The sequence below is a fragment of the Meleagris gallopavo genome, chromosome 9 (genome assembly GCF_905368555.1).
Source record: "Meleagris gallopavo chromosome 9, MGAL_WU_HG_1.1, whole genome shotgun sequence".
In the NCBI taxonomy this organism is placed as follows: domain Eukaryota; kingdom Metazoa; phylum Chordata; class Aves; order Galliformes; family Phasianidae; genus Meleagris; species Meleagris gallopavo.
Window position 1 is genome coordinate 4,721,486 of NC_139412.1, and position 27,528 is coordinate 4,749,013.

At 41.9% G+C, this 27,528-nt stretch overlaps 1 protein-coding gene across 3 annotated transcripts in view; it reads right to left on the reverse strand.

Moving 5' to 3' along the window:
* Positions 1-27,528, reverse strand: part of FGF13 (fibroblast growth factor 13) — a 211,478-nt gene that overhangs the window by 19,241 nt on the left and 164,709 nt on the right. The window lies entirely within an intron of this gene.

The window sequence follows — 27,528 nt, forward strand, 5'->3', positions numbered from 1 at the left end:
CAAATCTGCATTATCTGAGAGCTTAACCAGACAGCCAAATAGTCGCACTGGGAGCAGAGGTGAGCCACCACTGCATGCTCAGGTGCAAACCTCCCTCTGCCCTTGACTTAAGCTGAGTTCCTCTTGTTTTAAGGCTGCTTGAGTTGAACCTGAGGTAGTAACCCCAGGCATGGGGACACTGGCATGCCCTGTGTTGGAGAAACATGATGTAGAATGGAGTCTTGATGCAGGCAGAGAGTTTGCAGCAGGGATGTCACTGAGTGCTTATTCTTGTCTGCGCAAACTACTACTAGATTTGTTTGGCCAGCAGAGTTCCAGGCAGAAAATCATATCTGAACTGAGGAAACTTGGAGTTGTGTCCAGGGAGGAGTGCACTTGTGTGGAGGAAAACCTTCTGCCCCAGCAGTGTCCTCTGTTCCCTATCCCCTTGACACTCTTCGTGAAATCATAGAGTCATTCGAGTTGGAAGGGACCCTTAAAGGACATCCAGTCAGCTCCTATTCCTGCCCCATAGCTGCCATCCCCCTCTCTGTCCTTTCCCCCCCCAGAGAGAGAGGAAAAAAAAAAAGAAAACATTCTGCCTAGGTCTTTTGCTGAAGAAAAACTCAGCTGGAGAAAACCTTATCTGTCAAATCCTAATATGTTTTTATCGGATATCTGCAGAAAGATTTGCAGGAACTCACGCCAAAGTGAAATACTTGCTTCTCTCTCCTCCCTCCCAGCAAGGATAAAGTGAAAATCTCGTCTCAGATATTACAGAGACAGAAGTAATTCCCATCCCAAGACTCAGTTTAAATGCATTTTCCAAGTCTAATTCTTCAAAACAAGTGCAGCGACAGAGCTGAAATTTTCCCACACATTTCAGCCTGAAAGGGAAAACTGATAGATTTTAAATTAACCAGTTTATTCTGACACGGTATGGAACAGCTGAAAATAGTATCTGGTATTGGGAAGCATCATCCAACTTCCTGAAAGATGTGGTTACCTTTCATACAACTATCTTGAGAGAATCAAAGAATCTGAGGTCTGAACAAAGCAGGACCATTTGCTTGGCAATAAGGTCCCTGTGGAAATTTAATTAGGCTTGCACTACAGACTAGAATTTCATACAGACTTGGCACAGATTCCTGTCCACTAAATAACACTCTACATGAGCAGAATGCCACCAGCCTCTGCAAAATGCCTCACAGATTTATGCGAGGCTTTGTCACATAACTTCAAGCAGGTCAATGCAGGGCAGTATGTATTCATGGCAGTTATTTAAATCAGGCAGAATTACTGTCTCTTTTTTTATGGTCAGCTGGGCTAGCCATGCCACTGTGCTCCTGAGACTTTCAAGTAGAGGAAGAAAGTGGTAAGAAGCCTCACATGCATCAAGCATCAATGGGTGGATGAGGTCCCATTTCCCCAAACTAAGGAGGAGCTGAGCCAGACCCAGGCAGAAATCACATTCCCTCCTGTTTGTCCCCATGGATAAAGTCCCCCCTATATCCAATTTACTGTTACAAAACAGCAGTGATATCAACTGTGATGAGTAATTAGTGTTTGCACTCCATTGTGAAAATGAAGACTAGTATCTGAATGTAATCACATCTACATAGTTGAATTTGTGCTTAAAAAAAAAAATAAGATATTCAGCTTTCTTGCTCACAGCAGCAGTCAGTAGTGATAGAAACCAGGGATGGAAAGGGTTGAATTATTTTTGCAGACAGAAAAATCATTAAATGATTTTTAAAATTTTAATTTTTTCCTTTTTTTTTTTTTTTTTAAATAGTTGGTGTGAATTATATCAACAACAAAGCTTGTAATCTAACTATCTCATGATGTATAAGGGTCACTCATCATTGAGAGTTTTAACATGATACCTCTGAAATACAACTAAATATGGTTCAGTGTTTTACTAATAACCTAGCTTTACAAGACAGGCAGAGATGTAATGTAGAACCAGTCCACCCTCCCATTTTAATTCTTTTACAAAAAAAAAAACAAACAAAGCTTTGAAATGAATATTTTTGAAGATGTATCACCACATCAAAGATCAAGACAATGGAACTGGAGATTTCTAACAGAAAGAAACTCAATGATTTTGCTCAAAGCAGATGAACAATGGCAAAGAGAATCCTGTTAGGATAGGGAGCGTACTGCATAAACCACCTCTAAAACCCACCAGAAAATTCTTTGTATTTTTTAACATCTCTAACTGATGTTTCACATGTAATGTAATGCTGAAAAACTCGGGGGGGGGGGGGGGGGGGAAGGGGGGGAAGGAGGAAAACTTGGGGGAAAAATAAAAAGGAAAAGAAAACTAAGATAGTTGAAGTCCATTTTTTTTTTTTTCCAGCAGCAGCTTCAGCGCTTGGGATAAACTCATGGAATCACAGAATCATAAAATGGCCTGGGTTGAAAAGGACCTCAAAGGTCATCTATCTAGTCTCAATCCCCCTGTTACGTGCAGGGTCACCAACCACCAGACCAGGCTGTCCAGAGCCACATCCAGCCTGGCCTGGAATGCCTGCAGGGATGGGGCATCCACAACCTCCTTGGGCAGCCTGTTCCAGTGCGTCACCATCCTCTGAGTGAAAAACTTCCTCCTAATATCCAACCTAAATTGCCCAGTGTCAGTTTAAAACCATTCCCCCTTGTCTTATCGCTATTCATCCTCGTAAACAGCCATTCTCCTTCCTGTTTATGTGCTCCCTTCAAGTACTGGAAGGCCACAATGAGGTCTCTGCAGAGCCTTCTCCAAGCTAAACAATCCCAGTTCGCTCAACCTTTCTTCATAAGAGAGGTGCTTCAGCCCTCTGATCATCTCAGTGCCCTCCTCTGGACTCGTTCCAAGAGCTCTAAATACTGGGTGACTTAGGAAGGTGACTCTCATGGTTAGTTCCCTATTTCCTACTCCAACGTTGGAACTGGGATTTGTCTGCAGCACATCCCAGTGCTCAGATGGTATTTCTTCATAAACCATTTCAAGAAGGAGGAAATAGAAATCAAGTTCTTACTCACTTTGCCCGAGGCTAATGGGGAATCTATCTGCCAGCGTGGATTAAAACCCAAGAATGACTCTTGCACACCCCTGTATTTAGTACAGACTTCTGCTGTCTCCCTGTTGCTACCAAGCTCTCCTGCACACTGAGACAAAGACAAGTTTGGCTTACCAGTTTTTAGACCTGTACAAAATTCTTGTTCTTTCATTACTATACCCTTCAACATTGCTCCATCTGTCTTTTGCCTTTTCAATAACCCTTCCCAAGCTCCCCTTGGGAAGGTGCACGAAATATTTAGCTAGGACTTCAGGAAGAGCATCCAGACTTCCTTTCACTCAAGAGGAATGGCCACATCTCCCTGAGCTGCTAGACTCACCCAGGCAAAGAGACTCTGTTTGAATTATTCCTTTCTGGAGCGCGTGTTTCTGTAACAACACTGCAGTCACCTCTGCCTCTGCTGTGCAACTGCAGGTGCTGAAAAAGCAGGGAACTTTGGGGGATATTTTTAGTTAATAAAGCCTGTTCCACCCGAAGCTGGCAGCACTGCACTAACCACTGATTGGCAAGCTGTTGGCACGGGTACCTGGCTGACAAAAGAAAGCACAGCTACATCAGCAGCTAGGTGCTACCACAGCTCTAAGAATTAATTAGGTACTGTGCACTGGGACACTCTGTCCACGGCCAAGAAGTGTCCACAGTGGTGTTGGTGGGGAATCTTGTGGGAAGCTCCGTTGTTGATCATTATATATCATGGTTAATATGCATCAACAACTGCATGCTGCACCAGTTAAGGTACAGAGCTACAGTAAGTCAAGTGCTTTATTTGTGTAATTACAAGGAACCGATCCCTGGGGGTCATACAAGTAATTCAGCGTACTAGCTAAAAATGAGCTTTCTGAGAACATTTACACTGGTATAATCTGATGGGATGCAGAGTTCTGGAAAATAAATGCCAAAGGGGATGAAAACACAGCTAAAGCTAATTTATTTTTTAAATCAAGTGAATATTCACATTCTTCCCCCCTTTTCCCCCGCCTCTTATTTGCTCAGCTCTAATGAATAGCTTCTTTGCTGCTTCATTTTTGTCTCTTCCATTCTGGGGAATATATCCAAAGTTGGGGAATGTTATCTGAGGCTCATCACAACTGCCAAGGAGTGAAGAGCAGCACACAGAGCTGCACTGCACGCAGAAGAAACTTTTGTCCACTACCTGAATGGACAGCCCTTTCAGGCAGCTTCTAAAAAATAACCTCTGTTATTGAATTAATCGTCTTGTGTCAAATGATGGAATGACAAGAGAGAAAATTTACCTCAGCAATAACTCAGCTCTAAAGGTATATACAGAGGAGGAGGAAATTGGGTTGTTGCAGATACAGCAATAACATCATGAAGCAAAATCCAATATTGGAAGTGATAAAAGTTTCCCATTCCAATATTCCTCTGTGACAAGTATGAAAGACTATGCATAAGAACAAGGAAAAAAAGATTAAAGATAGCATGTTAAAAAAACAAAAAAGCCTTTGAATAGGAATCCCTCAAAAGCAAGAAGATCAGAGCATTTGGGAAACTCACAGATACCAATCTCAGTAACACACGCTTTTAGTCCTCCCCACTTCATTTAGCTAAACGTTCTTCTGCAAAGATGATTAAGAGAGATCCCAGCCCAAGGGCTGCCTCCCCCACTGTTAAGCTACCCTTGTTCCCACCAGCCTGAAAAACAACAGGTAAGTGAGGGCACGCAGGGTATTAAGGTGGCAGCGGTGCTGACAAGGCAAGCCAGAAACAAAACGGGTGTAGCAGTGACATGTTTTGTAACAGCAGTGACAGAATTTAATAAGCAAGCTATTCTTAAGTTTTGATTTGAGGTGTATATAATTAGGTAACGTGGGTGTTGAGTGATAAAACCCACAGGAAAAACACAAATTAGAAACACTTTTTTTTTTTTTTTTTTGCATATTTCACACTAAATGGCATGACCTATTTTTTTTTTTAATATTATTGTACTTAAAAAAAAAGAAAAAATACTTTTTCTTCTCTTCTTCACCATCAGAAAGAAATACTGGGGACAAGTGACACCACTCTTTCCAAATTTCCTCTTTCAAAGCTGAAGAATCCCCTTTTGTGGTCTGATTTCCTTTATTATTGACTTCCAACAGGAGCTACAGGTGAGAGCTACCTCGTCATTTCCAGGTTTTCTCGTGACCACTTCCACAAAACTGGCTATAAACAGCTAACTATCACCTTGTTTCAAATTACAATAAGAGGGAAAGCTACAAAAACTCTATTCTGATCAAAAGCAAGAGTTTACATTCATTTTCAAGGGAATCCTTCTGAAAGAAATATGGAAGTTGAAAAAATAAGAGATTGTTTTACTCACCAGAGTACTTTTTCTTGAACTTTTAAACATCTGTGCTCACAGCAAGATGTTTCATGTTCTAAAAACATGAAGTGGCTAGGACAACTTCCTATACAGATTTCAAAGATTCATATTTCTTAACCATCATCACTAACAGGCTGAACAAGGAGTCAGAAAAGCATTTGTACAAAACACTCATTTCTATCTATCCCAGAAATTTAGTCAACTCCTTTTAAAATAAGCTAAATTATCTTCATTAAATTTATGAAGGAAAGCACTCCAGTGTGTAAGATAATGTCTCATTCTTATAACTTCACAGTTTTTCATATTGGCTTCTGCTGACTGCTAATTTGCAAACTACTCTTTTTAGAGCAAGTTACTATCTTTCAGTCACATGAAATTTATGTAATGGCACACCTTTATCTACAGCACTTGTTATGAACAAAAGCACAAGGTTATTATTTCTCAAGAAATCCAGTCCAGCTACTGAGGACAACCAAAGATAGTTGCTGTTATTAAAAATATGAGATGCAATATAGATTTTGGGAAACATAATTTGTCCAAATTCCTGAACATACATCCCATGTAAAAGCACTGACAAACATTATCCAAGTTCTACTTGATTCACATTTTAGCTTCACCTGCAATATAAATAAGCAAACTGTACAGTTGGAAGAGAAGCATGGTTAGGATGTTATAGCTGGAAAGATTATTGTATCAAAAGAGAAACAAACAAGGAAGAAACGTTCACCTGTATCCAAGGACCTAGGCTTATGGTCGAAAACTCCAAAAAGGAGGGATCTCTAGAAAAAGATCCTTCCCAAGTGGCAGTCAGCCTTAAAAGGGGGGTCTAGGATGGGTGCATCCAGGCCCCACCCCTTCTGGTCACACAGGTGAATTGCCTTCACCCATGCTTCCAGGACTGACCCAGTCCTTGACTCAGGTGATCAGTCAGTGGTTCAGGCTGTGACTCAACAGTTCCCATACACAAACAAAACCAAAATCCTACCCTGTGCTCCATTTAGGCTATTACACAACACGAAAACTGAAATCGCAATGCTGAAAATTTTTAAGCCACAATACCCGGTTTTGAATTTTTTTCCCTAAGGAATTTTAGAAATCAAAACTTACAGTTTTTCTTCTGAACTCAGCAATCTCTCTCTCTCTCAGGATTTCTATCCCAAGCCCTATTACCCTTGTGGAGGAGCAGCCCTTCTTCATAGATACTGGTATATAGCACCTTGTACAGTGGATTCTTGATCCTGGTTGCAGAAGTATCTTTCTGGGCTGTCATCCATTTGAATTCATAATAGCAGTGATTAATAAGAATTAGAAAATAAGACCACCAGCAGCAAGAGCTTAGGAGGGATGCCACACTTTTAAATGAAAGCTGATTAGTCTCTGCTGCTCCTTCCTAACTAACAGTGATCTGTAATATTTCTTGATTCTGTCTGCTTCCCTGCTTGGCCTTTTGTAGGGTGAGGAAGCCCATTATTTTTATGACCTGGAGAGCAAAGTAGCAGTGTTTTCCATGACACCGAAGCTATGATGAGCTCAAAAACTGGAGTCTTTGAGAATAACCTGCACAATTTTTTTTCCTTTTGTTTCACTGCCTTTATACTTAACATGAAATTGCAGCTGTCTCGGAGGGAGGAGACCCTTTAAACTCAGTTGCGGTGCTGCTGCGAGCAGACATTGGGCTCAGACTGCTGCTATATCCAGACAGCCTTTGTGACCTTTGCTGCTCTGCTGAAAGATGCTGCACACTGATGGGATGATGCTGTAAGTAAAAGCCAGGAGCAGTAGGAAATGGACTGCTAGAGTGTCTCATTAAGTTCCATTAGAGGGTCTAACCACTACCTTTGGATTGACTGTCAGAAGAAAAACATCTGTTCTACCTAATGATTTCTACTGATGCTATTCAGATCCCAGCAACTTTGAAATGTTGCCCCTTATGCACTTACAGCACATTTCCCAATTAAGATCGGAGTGGTTCTTTTTATAGTGAAGTGGGAAATTTGCAGTAACTACTGTAACTCAATTGTAGGGAAGATTTCCAGGGCTTGATTAACTTTTCAATCCCGGTAAGAAAAAGCACAATTTTAACTCCTACAGCAGTTTACCAGGTGAGTTCTGTCCTGGGCATGACTTCTCTCAGTCCCACTCTCATCACCAGGATGTTGCAAGATGTGTCAGAAACTCAATGTACAGAAATGGAGCCACTTGTAATAGTCACAGGGAAAAAAAGGACAGATTCCCAGAATTACAAAGAGGCCAACCTGGGAGGGTGAGAGCATTGTTTGATATGCAGGAAGTGCTTCCCACAGAAAAACACTTTCGAGGAGGCTATGACTTAGCCCTTATCACTTCTCGACATAAAAAGAAAATGCTTTTACCAGCTAATGGTACAGAAAAGTGCACGAGTGGTTACTGTAACCACAACAACACATTCAGAAGCAGTGAGACAGAAAACGATATGCCCGATAAGCATATGTTGTTTTTAATAAAGAATGGCTTTGTGCTATGTGGACCACACCATCTCCAGGGTTATGCTGCAAAAGCAGAGCAGGGAAGGACCCAGTGCCTGCAGGAAGCCCTGCTGTGTCCCAGCTGCACACCAAACACGCACAGCCCTGGTCTTCAAATCCTGTGCCCATCTCATGCTGCAAAACGGGGCTGAAAATCTGTTTCTCTCTGCTGTCCTTGTATAAATCATTCGGTTCTCCCAGGCACAGCAAGAGTGCTTAATGTACTCTCTGGGTATTTAGGAATAACATCATTTGGTCAGAACAGAGATTTGGTAAGGCATTTTTGTTGTGACCTCGCATTAACTGTTCATTTATTACGCTGTGAGATTGGCTGCATGTTATCAATATTCAGAGGTCTGAATGCACCAAGTGCAGACGTACTGTGGACTGACAGTAATTTATTTTGTGGAATGGATGAGATGAGATTGGAGGACAAGCACTGCCATCCAGGTGGCTTTCTGACACAAGCACAATGAATCAGCCATCAGCATTTCAAACTCATTCCTGTGAAAGTGAGGGGGGATGGCCCTCACCACCCCTCCTCTCCTTCTGCTCCCACCACCAGCAAGCAATATTTAAGTGAAGTGGACTTCAAGTGCTGTTTCCTTTACCCTGTAAATAGGGTGCCTAAAACCAACAGTGGTTTTACCCGGCAGTGGAAACAAACAGAAAAATCACACTTCCTCCTACAGCAAAATCTTGGTAGACTCTGCTCATGGCTCCCTTCCTATGACACCTTGCCTGAACATGGTGTCATGCAGACCTGAGGTTGCCTGATCATGGTCTAAGATCTCCCCTGATCTGCTTTTCATTTTGTCTGCTTTGAACAGGTGCATAAGGCTACTTATCAGAGGCAAGTGGGAGGCAACACACAAAGTCATACTGGTTGGACTAGATGATCTTAGTGGTCTTTTACAACCTCAATGATTCTATGATTCTATAATCAGTTCTCATAGCAAGCAAGACATTGGATGGACCAGATTCAACAACAACACTCCAGGAACAGTAGTGCCACAAAGATGCTCCTTGTTTTCGTTCAACCACCACCAAACCCCTTACACAGTTCCCTGCAGTGTAATTTATTCTTTCTTGGGAATGGTTATAAGAAACAAAAAGCTCAGCTAAAAGTTCATGTGGGAATGGGAATCCAGCTCCAGAGCAATCGTTACTACAACACCAATGAGCCTAATAAGCAGCAGATTACAAACAGCAACAAATAAGAGTGAGAAAATTTACAGAGAAAAGAATATGTTGCCTCATCTAAATGAGGCATCATCATTATTAAATTACCATCTTCTCTAGATAGTGCTGAGCTGATTGAATCCCACCAAAATATCCACCGAATGCAGCGTTATAGTGAAGGCTGGATTTCTCTGAGCACTCATATCCAGTTGAGAAATGCAAACTCAATATTTTTGCTTAACCTGGTCACTCAGACCCCACTTCTGAGAACGCACAAAAGCAACATCTGCTTTCACAAAATGAAGTCTCTGATAACGTGTTGCAGGTTCCACACCATTTCCTGAAAGGGAGATAAGGAGAGAGCTTGCACCTCACATCCTGAGCAACAGTGACTCAGAAAATCCAACTCTGGGTACAGAAAGCACAGATCCAGGAAAACTCATCACTTGATAGAGAAAAGTCGTTCCAGTAGAGGGATGAAAACTTTAAAGTCCCACAGAAACAAAGAACAAGATGTACTTTAAAATATTGTGCACTGAATCTCAAGCTACATCTTTGTCTTCCTTGATTTAAGGGCTAGACTCCTGCAGCTCAATAGATCAGAGCAGAGGTTAGACAAAAGCACTCTGGTCTCTGAAAGCAGCTTCTACAAGCTGCTGGATCATCGTTCATGTGGTCATGCCAAGGACTCATCCCATTGGAGGGATGTCACTCGCACTGGCAAAGACACAGACCCACAAAAGGGTTAGCCTTGCTGGCACCTGAAGTGCAGCAATGTGTGGAGGTCACTGGGACTTGCAGGAGACAACCTACATGTCCAACTGCTCCCATAGAGACAAGCCCTGGACTGGATTTGCTTTTTTTGCTTACTCACATCACTTCTTCCCCATGGTGGGACCAGACTGACTGGGTGTACAGAGCTCCAGATACCAGGATGCAGGCAGTGCAAAGGCTTGAAGACACAGGGCTTGCCCTCCCTGAAAGATTTAACTGCAGAGAACCAGCTCTTGGCTGCCTGGCATTGCAAGCCGTCTGTACAATCCCCTTCTTATTGCCCCTCCCATCTGGTAAGAAATAACAGCAATTTTTCTGCAGATTTTAAAACTTAAGTCATCTCAAGCTATAAAATTTGAGACCAAAATTACTGAAAAAGTCCAAATCCTCTGCTACCACAGACTAACTCTTTGTAAAACACTTATAAATAGAACCTTACCATCAAGTTTGATGGTACTGAAGGGAAAGCCTGATCACGTCACTAATGTAGGTTGGAGGAAACAGCCTCCGTGCTAACCTTCTCTGCTCATATTTCACACACTTTGACAATCTTAAGTGTTTTCCACTGCTGCTGGTACTCTTCTCCTTGGTGTCAAGCTCCATGCAAAAAAGTCTGGAAACTTTCAACAAGTACATCCAAATCATCATCAAGTTGAGGAGAAGCTGAATTGTCTATTTCCCTACATAAAGCCGCCTTCAAAATATTTCCCTTTGCTTCTAACAGTCAAACTGGAAACTTTAGGAGACACTTCTGTTTCTGTAGGGAAAAAAAAAAGTCAATGGGGTTTTGCAAATTAACAAGCAGTTTTGCAGGGATGTGGTCTGGCATCCCCAGTTTTCCCGTTGCATGGAGGTGCTGCAGTCTGGTGCCTGTCTGCTGTGAGAGCGGAGCAAAATGGGTAACAAAACCTCACTGAGAGTTCAAACAGATCCTCTTTGGCTCTCCCACTGAGCTGCAAATGTCTCTTTTGGGGTAATTCTGCCACTGAAATCAAATCCTAGCAGTTTTATATTGAAATGAAGAGCTCTCTCTTTCACAGTGAACAACTCATTTTCAGGTAAACAACTGAGTTAATCATAAAAAAATCAGATAGGAGATTTGCAGATAACTTAGATGGGAGAAAACTGTGCGACAGTCTTGTTGCTGCAGTTTGAGATAAAAAATTGCTTTAGATTTCTTGAACAAAAGTGCCGACCCCGGGGAGAATCATACACACATACACAAGAAAAGAATCTGCATATTCTGGAGAAAATATATTTCCTCAGGGGAAAATTACTGAACATTTGAAACCCCTGAAGAAAGCAGACAGGAAACCTGGTCCTATTTAATTCTCATTACTGATGTCTGCGTTCACCTGGCATGCCCATGCAGATTCTCTGCATCAGACTTCCAGGACACAAACTTTCCCCACCACTCATTAATTCCCCTGACACTTCTTTTCCTGTTTAATACGTTATGTGAAGAAAAGTCCTCTTTGCCCAGTGATAGTTGCTTAAGAATAGTTTGATCTCAGAGGAGATGGATAGCTGTATGATCTTTAATATACTTGTCCCGTGTCGTATTTTATATTATTCTGCTTGCTTTCTTTCCCTATACTGGCTGCTATCTTTATTCCTTCTCTCTCCCCCCTCTCCCACTGCCTGCCTTTCCCTTTAGCAATTCTCTGCTCTGTTCCCAGCCTTACTTTTATCTGTGGATTTTTCCATGGCTCATTTTTTGTCCCCTTAGAGAAAATACAAAACATAATGATGCACAGTGCCCAGTCAGACTTCTGACTTTTAAAGCTGATACACCTTTGCTAGCAAGTAGCACAATTTTGCCCATTTTCCAATACTTCCTCTAACAAGCTGGCTTTTGAATAATGATACCGTTTCTTTTTCACGATCACATTCCTAGGCAGTTCATCCGAAGGCTTTGCAAAGGCAATCTGAGCACATCCTTTTACCTGGGAGGGGAGGACTGTCATTTCCCTGAGGCAAACAGGCACTGATGCTGATTTACACAGAGCTCAGGAAACGGTGTGCTCTGCTGAGAACGGCTGAGGATCATTAGGGCTTACACCACACAGAATTTCTAGCTAAGGTAATTTTAAATTACCCTGAATATATAGATTTGAGCTGAGTATCTGTGAATATATAGCTGCCACCCTGATTCCACACTGAAAGCGGTTTTCTTTTGTAATATTTTGTGTAGAGTGTTTGGAAAAGCTCTTCTGTGACAGGGTGTCCTCTGAAGCAAGTGAGAGGAGAACAAGGGTTGAAAACTACTTCTTTTCTTCCAATATGTAAAAGTGTTTTTATATACAGACCCTCATCATGGGCTCTGGCACACTCTGAGCTTAGAATGGAGCCTCCTAGAACAGGATGGAGGGGGCAATAGGAAGGAAATCCACCTTTCTGTCGGGGAAAAAAAAACAACAAAACAAAACCAGAAGAGAAAGATAATAAATCAGTGTAATAAAAGACCGATAACAGTAGACTAGAACAAATTAAGTACCTTCCCTGGTACCAACGTGGCAAAGAAACCGGCCTGGGAGTGGGAGCTCCCGCTTTGCTCCCCTCTGCAAAAGGCCAGGAGTGGGGCAGGATGTAGGAACAGCCACAGCACACAGCAGGGATCCGCCTGGCTCCTGCAGAAGCTGCTAGACAAAAGGCAGCGGGAGCCCAGCCATCTGCAGAGCCCTCCTGGAGTCCCACCAAAGCCAGCGGGAGGAGATCCTCAGCGCACCCCCAGGGCTGCTGCTACAATATTTTAGCTCCTTCCCCCAGTCTTAACAAGCCCGTGGAAAACTTCACACAGTTTCTTCTCTAAACTGGCTGTAGGCTTTCTCCCAAGTTAATGAGAAACAATTTCTGAGCTACTCATCCAGAAAAGAGCCCTTCTTCAAAGCCCTTTTCCAGGTGCCATGTGCAAGCAGGAGCAGATCTAGGTTCCCTCTTTAGATCTCACTTGTCTGCATCCAAGGACTGCTCCTGGGAGCTGTTTCAAAGGCTGAAGTGTCAGCATCAGAAAGAGGAGAGGTGTGTGGGTGTGAAGTTACTAAATGCAAAACTGTCACTCTCCTTTCATTTACAAACCTGAATATGCATGCATGCAAAAATGTAGGGCTTACATTAAAGTTTTTACTCTCAGAGCAGAAAAAATGAAGGAGAAGAAGACTAAACGATAAGATGAGGCTATGCGGGTTGGAATTCTCTCTCAGCAAATCTTTCTTTTTCATCAGTAATTATTTCTGTTAATAAACACTACCCTACCTTGAATTAGAACTGTCTTATCACCCCGGGGAAGAGCACTACCACACACTATTGTGTTGCTGTCTGGTCAGTGACAGCAACCAATAGCAGATGGATTTTTTTTAGTCTCTTAACAGCCAAAAGCTGTGCAGAGAACTCTCCATGCCCAACGTAGGATTGCCCCAGCTTAGAGTCGGTGCTAAACAAATTGTGTTTGTGCACTGTGAAGAATCACATTACTGCACCTAGGTCAGCAAAGATGCCCTTGCTGCAACCAACAGACTATTGATATCAGCCAGACCCCCTGAAAGACCAAATCTACATGGAGTAAAAGGTCCCTTTTGATTTTCTGCAACATATTACATTATGAAAGGATTCGTCAGATGAGATTTTCAGTATAATATAATAAGCTACATGTGGGGAATTGAAATTAATGAGAATGTCTTTCCTTTGCAAAGAAATACAGAGCTTTGATTCATCTGCTAGGTTTAAAGGAAAAGCTAAGAATTTTAAAAAATACAAACACATTCACACATAAATACACGCTTTCCTGGTTTCCAGGCCTGGAAACAGAAATGCTGAGGGTCAGTGCTGTCCTATTGGCTCTCTGCTTGTAGGACCGGAGCAACAGCTACAAAGGTAAAGCACACGGATCAACAAAGGCATTATTTTGTGATGAAAATCCTTGCCTGTCTTGCAGCAAACCTTTACTTGTAACTAGTGTTCACAGTAATGGTGAATACTAGTAAAATCTTCCTACAATTTTTGATTATAGGCATTGCCTAACCCTGATTTTCTTACTTACTACAAGTAACAGTACAGATAAGTAGAGCTCTGGCATGACATACAGCCAAATGAGTGAACAACTTCCGAATGTATCAACTGCTTGGATGCAGATTGCTTATTAAATACTGCTGAACAGCAGGTAGCATAGCCAAGAACACAGATTTACTGCACTCTTGGCCTCTGGACAAACTCAGTATTTCAGTGGGACTTGCTTGACTCTTTTCCTTATGGGACATGTAACACCATGGCTGCACTACAGACACCACTTTTGGTTACAATCTCACCAGAACACAACATACCAAAGATGACCAAAAGCACTAACAGCTCCAGGGTGGATAATCTACAGCAGGGACTCAATTGACAGCTTCACAAGCAGCTGCTTGAATAAAGCCTGTATTCCAGGGCTGGGCTGAGCAGTTTCATTCCTCACATCTAATAAAGCCTAAGCATTAAGAGAGATTTCCCAACCCAAGGGCATTTTTGGCTTCCCCAGTGGCTTCCCTTGGCTTGTATAAGAGTTGAGCCTTTCTTTCATTAGGCCATGTTAAGGTCAGCTCTTTCTTCCCCAGCTGCCCTTTTTTAAAACTTGCAGGAATGCAACATCTCTGAAATCTGCATCCAGTCTGCTGTATTGTCAGAGTTGGCTAATGGATTTTAAAGTTATAAGGAGCAGAGTGAGATATATCATCAGACGGCCAAGCAGGCACACAAACACATCATGTACACTTGAGGAAACAAGGCTGTCTTGTTTTGATGTGCGACTCCGTGAGGAATTTTGTAAGGAAGCAAACTTAATCAAATTCTCCCGAACACCTTAATTGCTTTTTGGCAGTCTGATGTTACGTTGTGGCAAAAAGAAACAGGAAATAAGAAATAAATATAAAATGAATAGCGGATATGAAAGATTTTACCTGGTTGTTACAGGCGCTTACAAAAAAACACCACTTCTGACTCAACTCAGCTTCTCCATCCTCTCTAATTTCCTGCTATCCTAATAACTAAATGCCTGCATTCTCCAAGGCTCTACAAAATACATATCACTGTTGTAATACAGTAAAATATTGTAACGCATCATCTGTTTATAACAAAATTAATTACAACAGTAACATTTTACTCTCCAGATAGCATCTCAGAGATTTCTCTAACAAAGCACTTCACAGGAAAACAGCCTTTTTTAAGGGGAGAAATGAACTTTGCATCCCATCAGATGTCCTTGAGGTCCCCACCAACAAAATAAGATCAATGGCTTCTGAAATGTAAATATCCAGTGTTTGCTGCCAATCAATATTCCTAGAATTATTATACTGAATTTGGGTGAGAGACCCCTGAACTGCTAGCAAAGATTCAATACCCCAACCAAGTAAACACAGTTTTAATAAGGCACAAAATGAAAATATCAGCGTGAAAGCCCAACCTCAATGGAGTTAGCAAAGGCTTTGACAATGATGGGGCATAGCTTGGCCAAGCACTAGCACTTCTTCTTTTTACATACTGTGGTTCCAACAATTCGTGTTCAAAGATTCAATATGTGAAAGTCACGAAAGCATTACTACTGCTCTTAAGCTTTCCCCAGGATACAACCCAACCAAACAAGAAGAGTTTGGTTCAGCTATTTTTGCCTGGGTTTTCCCTCTGGAAAGACCCGTGTGGGCTTATGTTCATGGCCCACAGACATTTGGGGCTTGTTCTGGCTCAGCACAGAGAAGATTGTCTGGCTGTAGTATTTCGTTCCCAATTTAATGCCAGGTCATTCTGCACCTCCTTTTTTTCTAATGATGTCTGGGCTGTTGAGAAATCAGATTTTGATGCTAGCCAATTTCTAAGTATTTGTACATAAAGCATAGTGTATACCTATATATAACTACTTCATTAGGTTGGAGGCTGAAAACACTGAAAGTTTCCTTCATTGCGAGAGGAGGCCAGGCCAGCAGGACTCACTATGATCCTTTGATCACCATGTTTGGCCATGATCTTGTTCAAGTCCTACTTCACTCACCTCAGCAGCAATGATTCTCACTGCAACCTTTCCTGTACCAGCAGCATGCTCTGTAGTAGGGACCAAGGACAATGCTCTAATTAGGGGCCTTACCAGGGCAGATACTACTGCAAATAGTCTGCAGTGACTGCTGAGTGTCTAAACATCACTATGTTAACTGCAAGCCTCTATCATTTATTACATGACCATAAAAACAAACCATCAGTGGGACATGGCAGGCAAGACTATAGCCTTGGAATGAGGTTGATGGATTCTGGATGTTGGAGTGAATGATCCCTGTAAATGTAAATCAAAAAACATTGGGTTTTCTATGCAGAAATACTTTTTTTTTTTTACTCTTAAAATCCCAATTAACTCAATAAATAGAGCCTGATCTTAAGATCATCTTTCTCATAAGAATATCTACTAAACCAGCATGCTATGTGCACATAACTCTTCAAGCAGAGTGCTCCACATCTAATTAGCTGTAGCACAGCATTGTTCACATTTAGTCTTTCAGAGATTATATAACTAGCCTTATGGGCACAATTGACTCCTAAATCTTACAGACCAATGTGAGCAACAGACTAGTATCTCCATATCAAAGTGTCAAGGAAGAGTTGAAAATGAATCAATAAAACAAATAAGTCTTGAATTGAAATTAAATTCATGCTTTGAAGTTAAAGCACAAAGCCAGGTTTGTGACGATTTCTATCTGAAAAAGGAAAAGATAAGAGTAAACTGTCTTAAGTCTATGTTGAGCCTGAGCCAAAAGTTTGTCATTTGGAGAAACTGGGACTTGGAGAAAAGTCCTGAGTTCTGGCACATCTCTGTTTCTATTGTTTATTGGTCAGTGATTTTTTTTTTCCACCTCAAACTTTCAGCTGTAGTTTTATTCCAGTTCCAGTATATAACTACACAGAGCTTTATAACCCAGATTAAAGGTTTCAGTGTTGTCCATCTGTTTATTCTTTCTATATGGATTTATTCCTACCTTTTGTATAGCAGATATGTTCCTTACCATTATGCTAAGAAATGAAATGTTTGTAGCATCAGGTTGGTTTTGATGTGAAATTATTATTTCAGAAGTCTTTTTCCAATGAAATAAATTTTATCAGGCTTTCAGAACCTTAAAGATGACAGAGAAATGAAATTTTCCATAGCTTTGTCAGCGTATTTTTTTGAGAAGGTGAAAGGAAAATACATTTATGGGTTTCTGAAGTAGTCAGCACAAACCCTCAAAACTCACCACTCCTAAAAGCTGTTTGGGACATCTGCATATCCCCCATATTTACTGCAGTCCTACAGAAATGGAAACCATTATACCTTCAGTTTGAAGTGCTTAGAACTGAGTTTGAAAACTACACGTCCTATAAAACCTCACAGGACTTTCTAGTAACAGAACTTCAAAAATACCAAAATAGTCAAAGGACCAAAACCTTCTCCTCATCATATATGTGGCATTGCTGCAGGTGATACAGTGATATGGGCATAGGAAATGTACAACCCAAGGCACAAGTACTGAGGCATAGAAGACTTTCAGTTCTAGGCTGCTCAACATTTCTTTTGAGAAAGAACAGAGATGCTCAGATTTGGCCATTCTGTACCAAGCAATCTACAGGGAGCTCAGTCCAATGCCAACTTAATTTCACCAACACTGCATGACTCAGGAAAAAAAAAAAAAAAGAAAAAAAAAGAACAGATTGGATAATTGTTGTATCAAAAAGTAAAGGCCATCACTACAACAATTATCCAAATTAACTGCAATTGTTTCATATGAGAATCAACTGCTGTTTAGAAGACTGCCAGTGCCAGAGGGAAACAAAACAGCTCCACAAAGGAAAGCTTGGTATTAAATGAGAGGGAAAAAAGTCACTTATCTTCTTTTACTGTCATTCCTGCGATAATAAAATGATAATGAAGGGCTGAAAGTGTAGAAGGTTTGCCATTGGTTAGTAAATGAACCTTCCTCAGATGACTCACAGATGAGCTAGGGTGATTGCACCCACTTCCTTGGTTAATGGCACAAAAAGAGGTTGTTTTCCTTTGTACAGTTAGTCCCAAGCCACGTACAGACCAAGACTACCCTTTTCTCAGCCAAAATATTCAAAATCTTTAGGGATTCAGCATGGAAAAATCAGTGTATGGCCTCTAAATGTAACACTGCCTGGGCTGTCATAGAGAGGTTACAACAACAGGTCTATTTTGTGCAACCAAATCAGTGCTTTCAGGAAGATATCAGTGCAATAACTATTGGCTGATAAGCAGGGATACCTTTTCCCTGCCTCTGCTGCTGGACATAATTTTATAAAGAAAAATATTATTTATAATTAAGTTGTAGGAGTTACATGTTGTTTATAAATGCTTGCCTTTCTGGTATGGTTCCTGTAAGCATAATCAAAGGAAATACAAAACAGTGCAACACTTAGAGAGTACAGGTGTTTTTGGCATCTCACTGATTAGAAATGCAAATTTGGGAAACAATTAACTAATGTGGTAGAAATCAACAATTTGCATAAAGCTCACTCAGGTCTTTACCTTCACAGCTGCAACAAATTTCCCAAGAAAAACGCCTAAGGAAGTCAATTCAAAACGGCAATAACCCTTGAAGCAAAGTCCCCATCTCTCTGTCTAGAATGCACATTAGATCTTTGTTTTGCAAAAAGGCAGCTAAAGCATAAATTAAAGTCAAGATTTTCCAAAATAGGTGAGTGAAGTTGGCTACACTTACATGACACCTAAAGGTGGTAACATGAACGTAATCATCCTTGCTCATCCATGACACTGGGAACACAGTGACTTTCACAGAAAGGTGTCAGAACAAAGTATGATGTGCTAACTGGTAGACTTCATCCTGCTGCTATGATGACAGTACAGAAAGAGCCTGCTGCAAGCATTCCCCCACACTTGGAGAAATTGAGATTTTCATATGGTCTACCAGAGACACTTAAGTCCTAAAAGCAAATGTTCAAAAAAAGGAAATCCTTTCAAGAGAGGGATCATTTATCAGCACAACACTTGCTGAACTATTCTGTAGGAAACAATATTTCAGTTCTACTGCATGAGTCAAAATGAAGACCTGGGCATCCAGTTCCAGACAAGGCTCCATGCCAAGGGCTCAAGTCTTGTTATGACACCAAGACACCTTCTGCACACGCAGAGCTGGAGTCTGCCACTCTCCCTAGTCCTGACAGCTGTTCCAGCCCTTGGGATCTGGCTCTAAGCAAAAGGGGACTTATCTTGGTCATAAAGCTTCACTAGCCTCCCACATGTTTTTAAAACACAAATCCCATACTGCAGATCAGTGTCTGTCCTGTCCAAATCCTGCAAATCTTGCTCAAACAGATTGTTTTTTTCTCTAGCAGGCAGACAATGAATCTTCTTGCTTGAGTAAGGATTACTTAAATGAGAAAAAGGGTGCAATATCAAGCCCATTAGACTTAGTTCATCAGGTGAAGGGAAAAGATCTGCACTTCAAAATGTTTCTACTCCACTTATTAGATTTTCTTTGGCTTTTTGTTCTGTTTCAGATCATTCACGTATTTACTCTGAGCTTATTGTGCCTTCTGTCAGTGTCAATACGGCTCAGCTGGCAGCAGATGCTCCTCTAAATTTGAGCACACTGGTGTGAAATAATGAGAACGCAATGAGAATTGATGTGAACCTTTGTCTAAAATCTGAACGGAAGCCCTAATATTTATGAAATTCTGCTTCTGATTTGTTTACCAGCTCCATGATATAGTAGGTCTCATGGCTTAGTTGGAAGCTGCATACTGGAAGGGTAAGCAACAGCCCACTCTTTTCAGTTTGCTGAAACACTGGGTTCTGGAGTTGTCATTTGAGGAAAACAGCCCCTTCAAACACTGAGATTTGCCCATTCCCAGTTTACTCAAATGCCAGGTCCCACTAATACCTGGGTTCAAGAGGAACACTCCTGTATCATAACAGCATTTTTTTTAAACATCTGAAACTGTTAATGCTCTGGGGATGAGGATGATGGGTCTCAACTGACTCACTCATTAATGGGTATTCAATGTCATCCATCAGGAAAGGGGAAGACTGCCTTACAGAGCAGACAGCCTCTTCCACTGTTGTTCCAAAAGTAGCTCTCCATGATTTTTTAGATACCTCTTGGGGCTTTAAATAAACAGAACTGTACTGTAACAATTATTGTGCCTGTTTTGTCTAGCTCCCAGAGGATTTCATTTAAGAAGAACTGTACAATTCAATATTCACTGCTGTTTGGGCAAAATTACAGAAATGAAAAACAATGTGATAGTACCTGTAGCATCCACAGAATGTAAAATATGAAAGGTCTTATTTGTTCAATTATTAAAACCATCCAATCTGCTAGTAAAAGCTATTGTATTGGCATTATATCCAAAGGCTCTCTAATCCGTTCTAAATTTCAGATTCCTTTGTTAATCCTCGATTGCCTAATGAAAGCAGCTCAGTATTGAAATATATGTTTCTTGACTCAATTTTTATTGAATAGATTTGTCTTCTTTCCCAGATCCCTTTTAGCTTTTCCATCCAGGAATTCAGCTGGCTTGCCTGCAATAATTACTTTATATTTTAAAAAGTTGGTCTCAGAAAAGAATTTCAAGGACATAATCTAAATATGACAACTTTTCTATTATTTCATTTGACCCAACTTCTGTATCACATGCCACATGTATCCTGCTTCCTAGTCTCACACAGGTTTCTTTGCTTTTGGTACTGAGATGCTATACCAGGAGCATGGCATTCAAGTTCTATGCAACCAAAGTGACAGTTTCCCTTGGAAACACCTTTAGAATGACAGAATCTTAGAATCATTCGAGTCGAAAAGGACTCTTAAAGGTCACCTACTCCCTTGCAACAAACAGGGACACCCACAGCTCGATCAGGTCCTGGTCCAGCCATAGTTGTGCTGTAGCTCCCAAAAGTATTTTGAGGATTATGACTCCTTTTTCTTGCCCATTGACTCCCCATCAGTTTTGCTCAGCAGTCATTTCAAAAGATGTGTTTTGACTGACAACACTGCAAATGCAATTTGAACTTCAGGAGTCAAGCTGGATTCTCAGTTTTCACACCTCATCACTTGCAATAAGAGTTCTGCCAGGAGAAAGATGCTTTCAGTGGCTTTGCAAGGATGCAGATGGGCAGAATGCAGTCAACATTTCTCTTGAGGCTGCCAAGTAGGAGCAGAACTGAATTCACTCCCTCTTAGCACTGTTGCCATTGCAGGGCTACGTGAAGATAAAAAGGCACAAAAATGCTTAATAAAGTCACTCTGAATGCCCCCGCACAATAGATCTGTTGGTTTTGTTGGAGCGTCATTTAGAGAATCAAACTGCCCTTTGCTTACTGTTGGCACAGAGCTCCTAAATTTTATTTGCCAAACAGCCTGTCTGTTGGATAATTGTAGATGCCTTTGGGAGAGCACAGGAAAAAGGGAATTATGGGAATTATATTTCAAAATTTTCCCAATCTCAACTGAGCTATGGTTCTGGACATTCCTAAGCTAAACTTGACATCACTGTATTTTGCAGTGGTTTACTTCCAGGAATTTGTCTGATTTTTGAATATACAAAAATGACAGCATCCCATTGCCATGAGTATGACAACACGCAGAGTGAAAAAGACTTTCTGTAGATTGAATAAATGTTATCCTGGGTTAGTTTCGGTGGAAGTTCTGAGTTTGTTTTCCAGTAGGTGCCCTGAAATGTTGTTCCTGTTGGTTTCATAGAATCACAGAATTGAGTTGGAAGGGACCCTTTAAGGCCGTCTAGTCCAACTCCCTGCACTGAACAGGGACATTCATAGCTCCATCAGGAGCTCAGAGCCCTATCCAACCTGACCTCAGATGTCTTCAGGGACAGGGCACCCACCCCTTCTCTGTGCAACCTGTTCCAGTACCTCACTATTCTTACTGTAAAGAACTTCTTCCTTATGTCCAATCTAAATCTCCCCTCTAATAGTTCGAAACCATTTCCCCTTGTTTTGGGAGTCCTTGGAGCCTGTCCCTATAGCTCCTGCATAGCTCAGATGCTCCCTTGCAGGTAGGTGAGCATCCCCTCGGCCTGGAGCTGGCATAATGAGGCAGAAGAGCTGCTGAGTCACCGTGACAAGAGCTGCTCATTAACTCAACCTGCAGCACGAGAGGGAGGGGAAGCCCTTCTGGGCAGGAGATGGGAAGGCAGACAGCTTTCTAGAAGGAAAGTCAAGCGTAGGAGAGAAGCTGAGTTCGGATAGTGGTATTTTTTTTTAATTAAGCCATGTTCTAAGAAAGCAGAAAAACTTGCAAATCTATCTAACTCTTGATTTTGAGGATTTTTTGTATGTCAGGGAAAAAAAAAAAAAGCAGCAATTCAAAGCCCCACATAAATACTAATATAGATATTTTCTCAGCAGACTGCAAAAGAGCTGAGCCCTCACAGGGAGTGGGCACATGTCATCCTACGGGCACCTACACCACCAGCAGAGGCAGATAGGTCACAATGTGCAAATTTAGGGGAGAAAAGCTACACTTTACTCATTGGTTCCTCTGAATCATAGCAATGCAATCCATCCTTCAGTGATTTCAATGTGTGCTCTGAACTGAATGCGCCAAGAACCTGGTAGTGCTCTTGTTCTCGCACTTTGCAACTTGAGCTGTCTGCTCGAAGCCCTTATCTGCTTACAGGGCTTGCCTGCCAAACAGACTCTGCAACGTGGCAGTGAGGAGTTGTGTGCAGCCCCAAGTCCTGGAGCTTGGCATTCCTCATGTGCTGGCACAGGGCCGGGCTGAGCTGCTGAGATCTGGCAGTGTGCAACCCAGCTGACAAAGTACCCAGCTCAGGGCAAGTTCCATGTTCTGCCAAGGCTGTAGGAAACCACTGCACTGGCATCTAACTGCAGGTCTGTAAGGCTCTGTGCAGCTCAGTCCTGCAGCATCACTTTCTCCTTCCTAAGCTCCTTCTATGAAGCCTCATCTTAGAAGCTGCTGAGCACCCACAACTCCCACCACCTGCAACAAAGGCTAGATGTACAGCAGCACCTCTGTGGGTCTCCAGCTCCTTGGGGATGACCTGTAGAGAAAAGCAGCATAACAACTCGAAGGCTTTCAGCTTGCTGAGTCTCTTAATAACTCTCCCATGGGAAGGCAGTGCTCTCCCTTCACAGCTGGAGACAGCAGGCAGTCTGCCTCCTGAAATCTGGAATCACACTGATTCTGGCAGCAACAAGCACCTGAACAGAACAGCTAGCTACACACAGCCCAGCTCACAGCCAACCCTGGAACCTCACAGTCAGAGTTCCCACCACCAGGGAGCTGGTGATGCTGTAGGGACACCACCGGGTTTCTCCCTGTCCAGGTACCACCAGCATCCATCCCTGCACTGCAACACTGCTGTAGGACTGAAGTGCAGATGGTTTGCATCTGCTGAGCTTAGCTGCTGGCATAATTGAAAGCTGTGTCCATAGCTGAAGGTGTCAGAAAACATTTATCAGCACAGACTGATCCTGCGGTGCCCAGGGACCTTCTGAGAGCAGCTCCTGTCTGCGCACCGCTCCCACACCTTACCTGCCCCTCACTGCCCTTCGCTACGGGGCAGCTGGAGCTGCCAGCACAATGCCCATTTCCTTACTGGGAGGATGCTGCACGTTCCTCACAAGGTGTTGAAATTAAAAAAACTGCAGCTGCACCTGAGACCTTATCGCTGAAGAGAATGAACGACATGAAGGTGTAGTCTGTGCTTGAGCGTTCATGGTAAAAAAATCATTTATACTGACATGCAAATTTAGCTAGATGAAGCTTTTGATTCTTTCCCCTATCTCTTGGTTTGCACCATTTCCCTCAGGTGGTAAAATGCCCCTTGCCAGTAATTCTTTATAAATGCCCCAGCCATTCCCACTTACTGCAGCAGGTCTCCACTGCACTGCTCAGTATTAAAATATGCCCAAATCTCTCTCCTCTCCAACTCACCAAAACCATTTTTTAACCACTCTGAGAATTTAATCATGTTTCACTATTCTGATTGTAATCAATGTGCATGCTTCACACAATATTTGCTTTCTGTGCAGGTAGTGAACATATGACAATCTATTTAACATAAGAGGACAATGATAGCTGAATGCTCTCTTGGAGTAAATCATATGTGACTGTTCGTGGAAAATATGCAGATAGTTAATTTTTCTTGGGCTATTTTTTGAGGTTTGTGGTGGTTTGGGTTATGTTTCAACCTGTGCAGAATTCAAGCAGCACACTCAGTTCTCTTCACCTCGTACCTACGTGCCTTCCCTTTAATGAAACTTCACTCAGCTGCCGCTCTGTATCACCACGAGCCTCTCCCGTCAAATCAGAACCACTTTAATGAGAGAGCAATAGCTCCAGGACAACCTTTCTGACAAACAGAGCCTTAAAATACTTTTCACTCTTTTGTTCAAGATGATGGAAAACACAAGAAATTCATAGGGGTATGAAGCCTGAAAAACTCAAGCCTGCATATCTGGTGGTCTTCTGAAAGATAAAAAGAAAAATCAGATAAAATAAAGGCCATCCTGAAATACAAAAGGGCATGATTCATTACGTGGTTACGTAAGGTAATGGTGCCATGACACTGTTTAGGTCACCTCACAGCAGTGTGACTCTGGTGTAAGACGGGATAAATCCAGCCCTGTGCTTTCATTTTCAATGGATGCCCAAATACCAAAGAGCAGGAAGAGCTCCGGCTTCAATCGTTCCCAACAAGGTCCCAGCAAGGAAAATCTTGAGGGTGGGTTCAGCCTGGGAGACACAGACACTCAGCTCCCCTTGACTTGGATAAGAAACCAGATAGAGAAAAACATTACTACTGCTATTCTACCAACCAGCCCCACTGCTCCCAGGGGGTGAGCAGTCATAGCCAAGGGCTCTTCCCTTCTCTATACTCCAGAACTTAAATTGTACCTCTGCTATAAATGTAGATAATTATACATGTATTTAATATTAATATATTATATTTTCCTTTTTTTTCTTTTTTTCTTTTTTCTTTTCTTTTTTGCTTAGCTGAGTTGCTGCCTTGTCCCTGAGGAGCTTTTATCATTACATTAAAGATATTATTTTTGCTCTAACTGACAGACACCGCAAACTATCTATAAAGTCTGGCAGCCAGCTACAGATATCTGCTCTCTGCAGTTTCATTATACTTCACTGATCCCCTCGTGGACCAAATTCACCTCGTTTTGGAGCACAGTCACTGGATCAGAAGCAAACCATACTGCAGCCTTTTCCGAGGTCAGCTCCCTGAATCATGTCCTGCTGGGGAAAGGGGCGAGGCCAAAGGCAGAGCTCAACAAATTGGCAAAATGCATCTGCAGATATTCTCCATCTGCCAGCAACCATAGCACATTGTGGCTAGGAAATATTTTTTACTTATGTAAGAGACTTCAAATCAACTAATTTGATTCAGAAAGGCTGAAAGGCACCACTGCACAGACAGCAGCACAGGGCAAGGAACAGGGATGGCAGGGTGCTTTTCTAATCATTTCCCAAATGAATCTGTAACCTTTGGCGATGCAATCTGAAGGAAACGGTGCAGACACAAACACAAATGAACCTTTGGGATCACAATAAAAGTGAAGGCACGTGATCATGGCATAGACCAACATATTCTCTCTCCTTGTTTCATTGTATCATCAATGCTCATTATATTTATCTCTGAAAATAGTGCAACTATCTGTTGTCATTATCTACTATTGCAGTACATTTCTATTTTTCCCCTTGTTCTTGCTTTGAGAGTTTGTCAGTGCATTACGGGCCTTCAGCTGCCAATCAATCCCATGTTGCCATTTGCCTGCTCCTGACAGATCCCGCTCAGGAACACCTCCCTGCAGGGGCTTGGAAAGCCTTGGGATGTGTAGATGGATGTCATTTACTTGAGCTGATCTCTTCCTCCAGCTCCCTGTTGGCATCCCTTGAACAGGTGAGCGTTCAGATGGTATAAATCAGCTGTGCTCTCCTGGGACTCATTTACATCAACCACAAACCCAGTCCAAAATACAGAGCTAATTTCTCATGTATCAGGCTGTCAGGCTGTATCCCTTGCTGAAAGGACGATTATCAGCAAAAGATGAGCTAGAAACACTTAAGAAGTGGTGCTGGAGCTATAATCCTAAACCTGTTCACATATCAGGTGAAGCCTATCAGGCTGAAAAATTTAAGAACAAATAGAAGAAAACACAGCTTCCCAATAAATAACAAGACTGACTATCGTTACTAAAGGAAAAACAGTGGGATGTCACTCACTACTTTTACAATAACAATAATGTATTAAGTTCACAGAAACGAAAGGATTCAAAGATGATACTATGCATGGTAACACACGAGACCACATAAAGAACTCTCTTTAATCAGTGCTAATAAAACCAAAAAATGACAACCAAAATGAATCTCCAAGCTCTGCCTACAGTGCCTAGGTACCTATCAGACTAAAAGCTGGACTTCCCCGAATTAAGTCATGAGTTCATCAAGCATCCGGACAGTGCTCTCAGACATGACTTGGTGTTTGGGGTATCCTTTGTGGAGCCAGGAGTTGGACTGAATGATTTTTATGGGTCCCTTCTATCCCTTCAGGATATTCTATGATTCTCAGTCTCACATTCTGTTACAGCCTCCTCGCATTGAGGAATACTGGAAGTGACGGTCCCTTTGACTTTGTGTTCCCGCTGTAGGTCTGAATCTGTCTGCATCCCATTTTCTCCAACTTTGCAAAAACTACTGCACCTTTGCAAAAATAGATCTGACTCTTCCAGCACGCACCTTGCAGCGAAAGAACTGATCCACTCCAGCCAACACGTCTCCTGCGCGCAATGATGGAATTTCACTTTATTGCACAAATTGCTCTGTCCTATCCCAACACATGACTCAAGAGGTGACACTGACAGAGGCAGAGCAGTGCCAGCAGAATCCTGCATGGCTCAGTGCTGTCGGTGAGTGGGCAGCCAGCAGATGCTAATGTCAATGAACACTCATGGTGCAGTCGAAGGTGCATGAGCAGTGCAAATGTAAATGGCACTGTGCGTTATAGGGTGGTGCAGGATTAAGGGGGCTTTGCATGATCTGGCTGTGTGGCCACAGCCCTGCAAATAGATCAGTGGATTAGCAACACTGAGCAAACAGCCAGAGCAGAAAGAGAAGTGGAGTTCGATGCCGCTCACTGAGGTTTTACTTTGTCCCAAAGCATACCCAGCTCTAATTTGCTTTTGCTCTTGCAGAAAAAATAGGCAAAGTTCACCCTGTGTCCCAGCTGTCAGGATTGCAAAACAAATGGGAGATGTGAATAAGTTTATTTAATTGTTACCAGTATTAAAGGCATCTTAAGGGAATCGTTCTTAACGGAGAATATTTTGTAATAGATAATAAATTACATTTTCCTCTCATTTCTTCCTTGGGAAAAATCTATTAAGACTCTATAATTAAAACTCCTGAACATAATTCAACTATATGTTTTTAATTGAAAAATGTCCGTTTTAAAAAGTCCTTTCTTCTTTTTTTCTTTTTTTCTTTTTTTTTTCATGAAAACAGCGTTCGCTCTCTTGAGAAATGTCACTGAAAATTATTAATTGACATTCGTCATCAAAACCTCTAAATGAAACGTTCCTTTACTCACGCAGCATCTCGAAGCCCTAAGATTTTGGCACCCAATCCCATTTCTGTTTGAACATCCTGGCCAAACAAAAAAAACGACTTTCTCTAATCCCTTT